This window comes from Scyliorhinus torazame, chromosome 31 (assembly GCF_047496885.1).
Source record: "Scyliorhinus torazame isolate Kashiwa2021f chromosome 31, sScyTor2.1, whole genome shotgun sequence".
Taxonomy (NCBI): Eukaryota; Metazoa; Chordata; class Chondrichthyes; order Carcharhiniformes; family Scyliorhinidae; genus Scyliorhinus; species Scyliorhinus torazame.
In genome coordinates this window covers 36,067,203-36,075,098 of record NC_092737.1, presented here as the reverse complement: position 1 = coordinate 36,075,098, position 7,896 = coordinate 36,067,203, and positions in this window count along the sequence as shown.

The following is a 7,896-nucleotide window of genomic DNA, read 5'->3' as shown; positions in this document are numbered from 1 at the left end:
AGGTGAGTGAGCCGGGACAGTGAAAAAAGCGCGGGAAGAGAGTGAGCCGGGACATTGAAAACAGCGCGGGAGGTGAGTGAGCCGGGACAGTGAAAACAGCGCGAGAGGTGAGTGAGCCGGGACAGTGAAAACAGCGCGGGAGGAGAGTGAGCCGGGACAGTGAAAACAGCGCGAGAGGTGAGTGAGCCGGGACAGTGAAAAAAGCGCGGGAGGAGAGTGAGCCGGGACATTGAAAACAGCGCGGGAGGTGAGTGAGCCGGGACAGTGAAAACAGCGCGAGAGGTGAGTGAGCCGGGACAGTGAAAACAGCGCGGGAGCTGAGTGAGCCGGGACAGTGAAAACAGCGCGAGAGGAGAGTGAGCCGGGACAGTGAAAACAGCGCGAGAGGTGAGTGAGCCGGGACAGTGAAAACAGCGCGGGAGGTGAGTGAGCCGGGACAGTGAAAACAGCGCGAGAGGTGAGAGAGCCGGGACAGTGAAAACAGCGCGGGAGGAGAGTGAGCCGGGACAGTGAAAATAGCGCGAGAGGTGAGTGAGCCGGGACAGTGAAAACAGCGCGGGAGGTGAGTGAGCCGGGACAGTGAAAACAGCGCGGGAGGAGAGAGAGCCGGGCCAGTGAAAACAGCGCGGGAGGAGAGTGAGCCGGGACAGTGAAAACAGCGCGGGAGGTGAGTGAGCCGGGACAGTGAAAACAGCGCGGGAGGTGAGTGAGCCGGGACAGTGAAAACAGCGCGGGAGGAGAGAGAGCCGGGCCAGTGAAAACAGCGCGGGAGGAGAGTGAGCCGGGACAGTGAAAACAGCGCGGGAGGAGAGTGAGCCGGGACAGTGAAAACAGCGCGGGAGATGAGTGAGCCGGGACAGTGAAAACAGCGCGGGAGGAGAGAGAGCCGGGACATTGAAAACAGCGCGGGAGGAGAGTTAGCCGGGACAGTGAAAACAGCGCGGGAGGTGAGTGAGCCGGGACAGTGAAAACAGCGCGAGAGGAGAGTGAGCCGGGACAGTGAAAACAGCGCGGGAGGAGAGTGAGCCGGGACAGTGAAAACAGCGCGAGAGGTGAGTGAGCCGGGACAGTGAAAACAGCGCGGGAGGTGAGTGAGCCGGGACAGTGAAAACAGCGCGGGAGGTGAGTGAGCCGGGACATTGAAAACAGCGCGAGAGGTGAGTGAGCCGGGACAGTGAAAAAAGCGCGGGAAGAGAGTGAGCCGGGACATTGAAAACAGCGCGGGAGGTGAGTGAGCCGGGACAGTGAAAACAGCGCGAGAGGTGAGTGAGCCGGGACAGTGAAAACAGCGCGGGAGGAGAGTGAGCCGGGACAGTGAAAACAGCGCGAGAGGTGAGTGAGCCGGGACAGTGAAAACAGCGCGGGAGGTGAGTGAGCCGGGACAGTGAAAACAGCGCGGGAGGAGAGAGAGCCGGGACAGTGAAAACAGCGCGGGAGGAGAGTGAGCCGGGACAGTGAAAACAGCGCGGGAGGTGAGTGAGCCGGGACATTGAAAACAGCGCGGGAGCTGAGTGAGCCGGGACAGTGAAAACAGCGCGAGAGGTGAGTGAGCCGGGACATTGAAAACAGCGCGGGAGGTGAGTGAGCCGGGACATTGAAAACAGCGCGGGAGCTGAGTGAGCCGGGACATTGAAAACAGCGCGGGAGGTGAGTGAGCCGGGACATTGAAAACAGCGCGGGAGCTGAGTGAGCCGGGACAGTGAAAACAGCGCGGGAGGAGTGTGAGCCGGGAGAGTGAAAACAGCGCGAGAGGTGAGTGAGCTGGGACATTGAAAACAGCGCGGGAGGTGAGTGAGCCGGGACAGTGAAAACAGCGCGGGAGGTGAGTGAGCCGGGACAGTGAAAACAGCGCGGGAGGTGAGTGAGCCGGGACAGTGAAAACAGCGCGGGAGGAGAGTGAGCCGGGACATTGAAAACAGCGCGGGAGGTGGGTGAGCTGGGACATTGAAAACAGCGCGGGAGGTGAGTGAGCCGGGACAGTGAAAACAGCGCGGGAGGTGAGTGAGCCGGGACAGTGAAAACAGCGCGGGAGGTGAGTGAGCCGGGACAGTGAAAACAGCGCGGGAGGTGAGTGAGCTGGGACAGTGAAAACAGCGCGGGAGCTAAGTGAGCCGGGACAGTGAAAACAGCGCGGGAGGTGAGTGAGCCGGGATAGTGAAAACAGCGCGAGATGTGAGAGAGCCGGGACAGTGAAAACAGCGCGGGAGCTGAGTGAGCCGGGACATTGAAAACAGCGCGGGAGGTGAGTGAGCCGGGACAGTGAAAACAGCGCGGGAGCTGAGTGAGCCGGGACAGTGAAAAATGCGCGGGAGCTGAGTGAGCCGGGACAGTGAAAACAGCGCGGGAGGTGAGTGAGCCGGGACATTGAAAACAGCGCGGGAGGTGAGAGAGCCGGGACAGTGAAAACAGCGCGAGAGGTGAGTGAGCCGGGACATTGAAAACAGCGCGGGAGCTGAGTGAGCCGGGATAGTGAAAACAGCGCGAGAGGTGAGTGAGCCGGGACAGTGAAAACAGCGCGGGAGGTGAGTGAGCCGGGACAGTGAAAACAGCGCGGGAGGTGAGTGAGCCGGGACAGTGAAAACAGCGCGGGAGGTGAGTGAGCCGGGACAGTGAAAACAGCGCGGGAGCTGAGTGAGCCGGGACATTGAAAACAGCGCGGGAGGAGAGAGAGCCGGGACAGTGAAAACAGCGCGGGAGGTGAGAGAGCCGGGACAGTGAAAACAGCGCGGGAGGTGAGTGAGCCGGGACAGTGAAAACAGCGCGGGAGGAGAGAGAGCCGGGACAGTGAAAACAGCGCGGGTGGTGAGTGAGCCGGGACATTGAAAACAGCGCGGGAGCTGAGTGAGCCGGGACATTGAAAACAGCGCGAGAGGTGAGTGAGCCGGGACAGTGAAAACAGCGCGGGAGGTGAGTGAGCCGGGACATCGAAAACAGCGCGAGAGGTGAGAGAGCCGGGACAGTGAAAACGGCGCGGGAGTAGAGTGAGCCGGGACAGTGAAAACAGTGCGGGAGGTGAGTGAGCCGGGATAGTGAAAACAGCGCGGGAGGTAAGTGAGCCGGGACAGTGAAAACAGCGCGGGAGGTGAGTGAGCCGGGATAGTGAAAACAGCGCGAGAGGTGAGAGAGCCGGGACAGTGAAAACAGCGCGGGAGCTGAGTGAGCCGGGACATTGAAAACAGCGCGGGAGGTGAGTGAGCCGGGACAGTGAATACAGCGCGGGAGCTGAGTGAGCCCGGACAGTGAAAACAGCGCGGGAGGTGAGTGAGCCGGGACAGTGAAAACAGGGCGAGAGGAGAGTGAGCCGGGACAGTGAAAACAGCGCGGGAGGTGAGTGAGCCGGGACAGTGAAAACAGCGCGGGAGCTGAGTGAGCCGGGACAGTGAAAAATGCGCGGGAGCTGAGTGAGCCGGGACATTGAAAACAGCGCTGGGAGGTGAGTGAGCCGGGACAGTGAAAACAGCGCGGGAGCTGAGTGAGCCCGGACAGTGAAAACAGCGCGGGAGGTGAGTGAGCCGGGACAGTGAAAACAGGGCGAGAGGAGAGTGAGCCGGGACAGTGAAAACAGCGCGGGAGGTGAGTGAGCCGGGACAGTGAAAACAGCGCGGGAGCTGAGTGAGCCGGGACAGTGAAAACAGCGCGGGAGGAGAGAGAGCCAGGACAGTGAAAACAGCGCGGGAGGTGAGTGAGCCGGGACAGTGAAAACAGCGCGGGAGGTGAGTGAGCCGGAACAGGGAAAACAGCGCGGGAGGAGAGTGAGCCGGGACAGTGAAAACAGCGCGGGAGGTGAGTGAGCCGGGACAGTGAAAACAGCGCGGGAGGTGAGTGAGCCGGGACAGTGAAAACAGCGCGGGAGGTGAGTGAGCCGGGACAGTGAAAACAGCGCAAGAGGTGAGTGAGCCGGGACAGTGAAAACAGCGCGGGAGGTGAGTGAGCCGGGACAGTGAAAACAGCGCGGGAGCTGAGTGAGCCGGGACAGTGAAAACAGCGCGAGAGGTGAGTGAGCCGGGACAGTGAAAACAGCGCGGGAGGAGTGTGAGCCGGGACATTGAAAACAGCGCGGGAGCTGAGTGAGCCGGGACAGTGAAAACAGGGCGAGAGGTGAGTGAGCCGGGACAGTGAAAACAGCGCGGGAGGAGAGTGAGCCGGGACATTGAAAACAGCGTGGGAGGTGAGTGAGCCGGGACATTGAAAATAGCGCGGGTGGTGACTGAGCCGGGACAGTTAAAACAGCACGGGAGCTTAGTGAGCCGGGACAGTGAAAACAGCGCGAGAGGGGAGTGAGCCGGGACATTGAAAACAGCGTGGGAGGTGAGTGAGCCGGGACATTGAAAATAGCGCGGGTGGTGAGTGAGCCGGGACAGTGAAAACAGCGCGGGAGCTGAGTGAGCCGGGACAGTGAAAACAGCGCGGGAGCTGAGTGAGCCGGGACAGTGAAAACAGCACGGGAGGTGAGTGAGCCGGGACAGTGAAAACAGCGCGGGAGGTGAGTGAGCCGGGACAGTGAAAACAGCGCGGGAGGTGAGTGAGCCGGGACATTGAAAACAGGGCGGGAGGAGAGTGAGCCGGGACAGTGAAAACAGCGCGGGAGGAGAGTGAGCCGGGACAGTGAAAACAGCGCGGGAGGAGAGTGAGCCGGGATAGTGAAAACAGCACGGGAGCTGAGTGAACCGGGACATTGAAAACAGCGCGGGAGCTGAGTGAGCCGGGACAGTGAAAACAGCGCGGGAGGAGAGTGAGCCGGGACAGTGAAAACAGCGCGGGAGGTGAGTGAGCCGGGACATTGAAAACAGCGCGGGAGGTGAGTGAGCCGGGACAGGGAAAACAGCGCGAGAGGTGAGTGAGCCGGGACAGTGAAAACAGCGCGGGAGCTGAGTGAGCCGGGACAGTGAAAACAGCGCGAGAGGTGAGTGAGCCGGGACAGTGAAAACAGCGCGGGAGGTGAGTGAGCCAGGACAGTGAAAACAGCGCGGGAGGTGAGTGAGCCGGGACAGTGAAAACAGCGCGGGAGGTGAGTGAGCCGGGACAGTGAAAACAGCGCGGGAGCTGAGTGAGCCGGGACAGTGAAAACAGCGCGGGAGGAGAGTGAGCCGGGACATTGAAAACAGCGCGGGAGGTGAGAGAGCCGGGACAGTGAAAACAGCGCGAGAGGTGAGTGAGCCGGGACAGTGAAAACAGCGCGGGAGGTGAGTGAGCCGGGATAGTGAAAACAGCGCGGGAGGAGAGTGAGCCGGGACAGTGAAAACAGCGCGAGAGGAGAGTGAGCCGGGACAGTGAAAAGAGCGCGGGAGGTGAGTGAGCCGGGACAGTGAAAACAGCGCGGGAGGTGAGTGAGCCGGGACAGTGAAAACAGCGCGGGAGGTGAGTGAGCCGGGACAGTGAAAACAGCGCGGGAGGTGAGTGAGCCGGGACAGTGAAAACAGCGCGGGAGCTGAGTGAGCCGGGACATTGAAAACAGCGCGGGAGGAGAGAGAGCCGGGACATTGAAAACAGCGCGGGAGGAGAGAAAGCCGGGACAGTGAAAACAGCGCTGGTGGTGAGAGAGCCGGGACAGTGAAAACAGCGCGGGAGGAGAGAGAGCTGGGACAGTGAAAACAGCGCTGGAGGTGAGAGAGCCGGGACAGTGAAAACAGCGCGGGAGGAGAGTGAGCCGGGATAGTGAAAACAGCGCGGGAGGAGAGTGAGCCGGGACACTGAAAACAGCGCGGGAGCTGAGTGAGCCGGGACAGTGAAAACAGCACGGGAGGTGAGTGAGCCGGGACAGTGAAAACAGCGCGGGAGGTGAGTGAGCCGGGACAGTGAAAGCAGCGCGGGAGGTGAGTGAGCCGGGACATTGAAAACAGCGCGGGAGGAGAGTGAGCCGGGACAGTGAAAACAGCGCGGGAGGAGAGTGAGCCGGGACAGTGAAAACAGCGCGGGAGGAGAGTGAGCCGGGATAGTGAAAACAGCACGGGAGCTGAGTGAACCGGGACATTGAAAACAGCGCGGGAGCTGAGTGAGCCGGGACAGTGAAAACAGCGCGGGAGGTGAGAGAGCCGGGACATTGAAAACAGCGCGGGAGCTGAGTGAGCCGGGACAGTGAAAAGAGCGCGGGAGGAGAGTGAGCCGGGACAGTGAAAACAGCGCGGGAGGTGAGTGAGCCGGGACATTGAAAACAGCGCGGGAGGTGAGTGAGCCGGGACAGTGAAAACAGCGCGGGAGGTGAGTGAGCCGGGACATTGAAAACAGCGCGGGAGGTGAGTGAGCCGGGACAGTGAAAACAGCGCGAGAGGTGAGTGAGCCGGGACAGTGAAAACAGCGCGGGAGGTGAGTGAGCCGGGACAGTGAAAACAGCGCGGGAGGTGAGTGAGCCGGGACAGTGAAAACAGCGCGGGAGGTGAGTGAGCCGGGACAGTGAAAACAGCGCGGGAGCTGAGTGAGCCGGGACATTGAAAACAGCGCGGGAGGAGAGAGAGCCGGGACAGTGAAAACAGCGCGGGAGGTGAGAGAGCCGGGACAGTGAAAACAGCGCGGGAGGTGAGTGAGCCGGGACAGTGAAAACAGCGCGGGAGGAGAGAGAGCCGGGACAGTGAAAACAGCGCGGGTGGTGAGTGAGCCGGGACATTGAAAAAAGCGCGGGAGCTGAGTGAGCCGGGACATTGAAAACAGCGCGGGAGGTAAGTGAGCCGGGACAGTGAAAACAGCGCGGGAGGTGAGTGAGCCGGGATAGTGAAAACAGCGCGAGAGGTGAGAGAGCCGGGACAGTGAAAACAGCGCGGGAGGTGAGTGAGCCGGGATAGTGAAAACAGCGCGAGAGGTGAGAGAGCCGGGACAGTGAAAACAGCGCGGGAGCTGAGTGAGCCGGGACATTGAAAACAGCGCGGGAGGTGAGTGAGCCGGGACAGTGAAAACAGCGCGGGAGTAGAGTGAGCCGGGACAGTGAAAACAGCGCGGGAGGTGAGTGAGCCGGGACAGTGAAAACAGCGCGGGACCTGAGTGAGCCGGGACAGTGAAAACAGCGCGAGAGGTGAGTGAGCCGGGACAGTGAAAACAGCGCGGGAGGTGAGAGAGCCGGGACAGTGAAAACAGCGCGGGAGCTGAGTGAGCCGGGAGAGTGAAAACAGCGCGGGAGGAGAGAGAGCCGGGACATTGAAAACAGCGCGGGAGGAGAGTTAGCCGGGACAGTGAAAACAGCGCGGGAGGTGAGTGAGCCGGGACAGTGAAAACAGCGCGAGAGGAGAGTGAGCCGGGACAGTGAAAACAGCGCGGAAGCTGAGTGAGCCGGGACAGTGAAAACAGCGCGGGAGGTGAGTGAGCCGGGACATTGAAAACAGCGCGAGAGGTGAGTGAGCCGGGACAGTGAAAAAAGCGCGGGAGGAGAGTGAGCCGGGACATTGAAAACAGCGCGGGAGGTGAGTGAGCCGGGACAGTGAAAACAGCGCGAGAGGTGAGTGAGCCGGGACAGTGAAAACAGCGCGGGAGGAGAGTGAGCCGGGACAGTGAAAATAGCGCGAGAGGTGAGTGAGCCGAGACAGTGAAAACAGCGCGGGAGGTGAGTGAGCCGGGAAAGTGAAAACAGCGCGGGAGGAGAGAGAGCCGGGACAGTGAAAACAGCGCGGGAGGAGAGTGAGCCGGGACAGTGAAAACAGCGCGGGAGATGAGTGAGCCGGGACAGTGAAAACAGCGCGGGAGGAGAGTGAGCCGGGACAGTGAAAACAGCGCGAGAGGTGAGTGAGCCGGGACAGTGAAAACAGCGCGGGAGCTGAGTGAGCCGGGAGAGTGAAAACAGCGCGGGAGGAGAGAGAGCCGGGACATTGAAAACAGCGCGGGAGGAGAGTTAGCCGGGACAGTGAAAACAGCGCGGGAGGTGAGTGAGCCGGGACAGTGAAAACAGCGCGAGAGGAGAGTGAGCCGGGACAG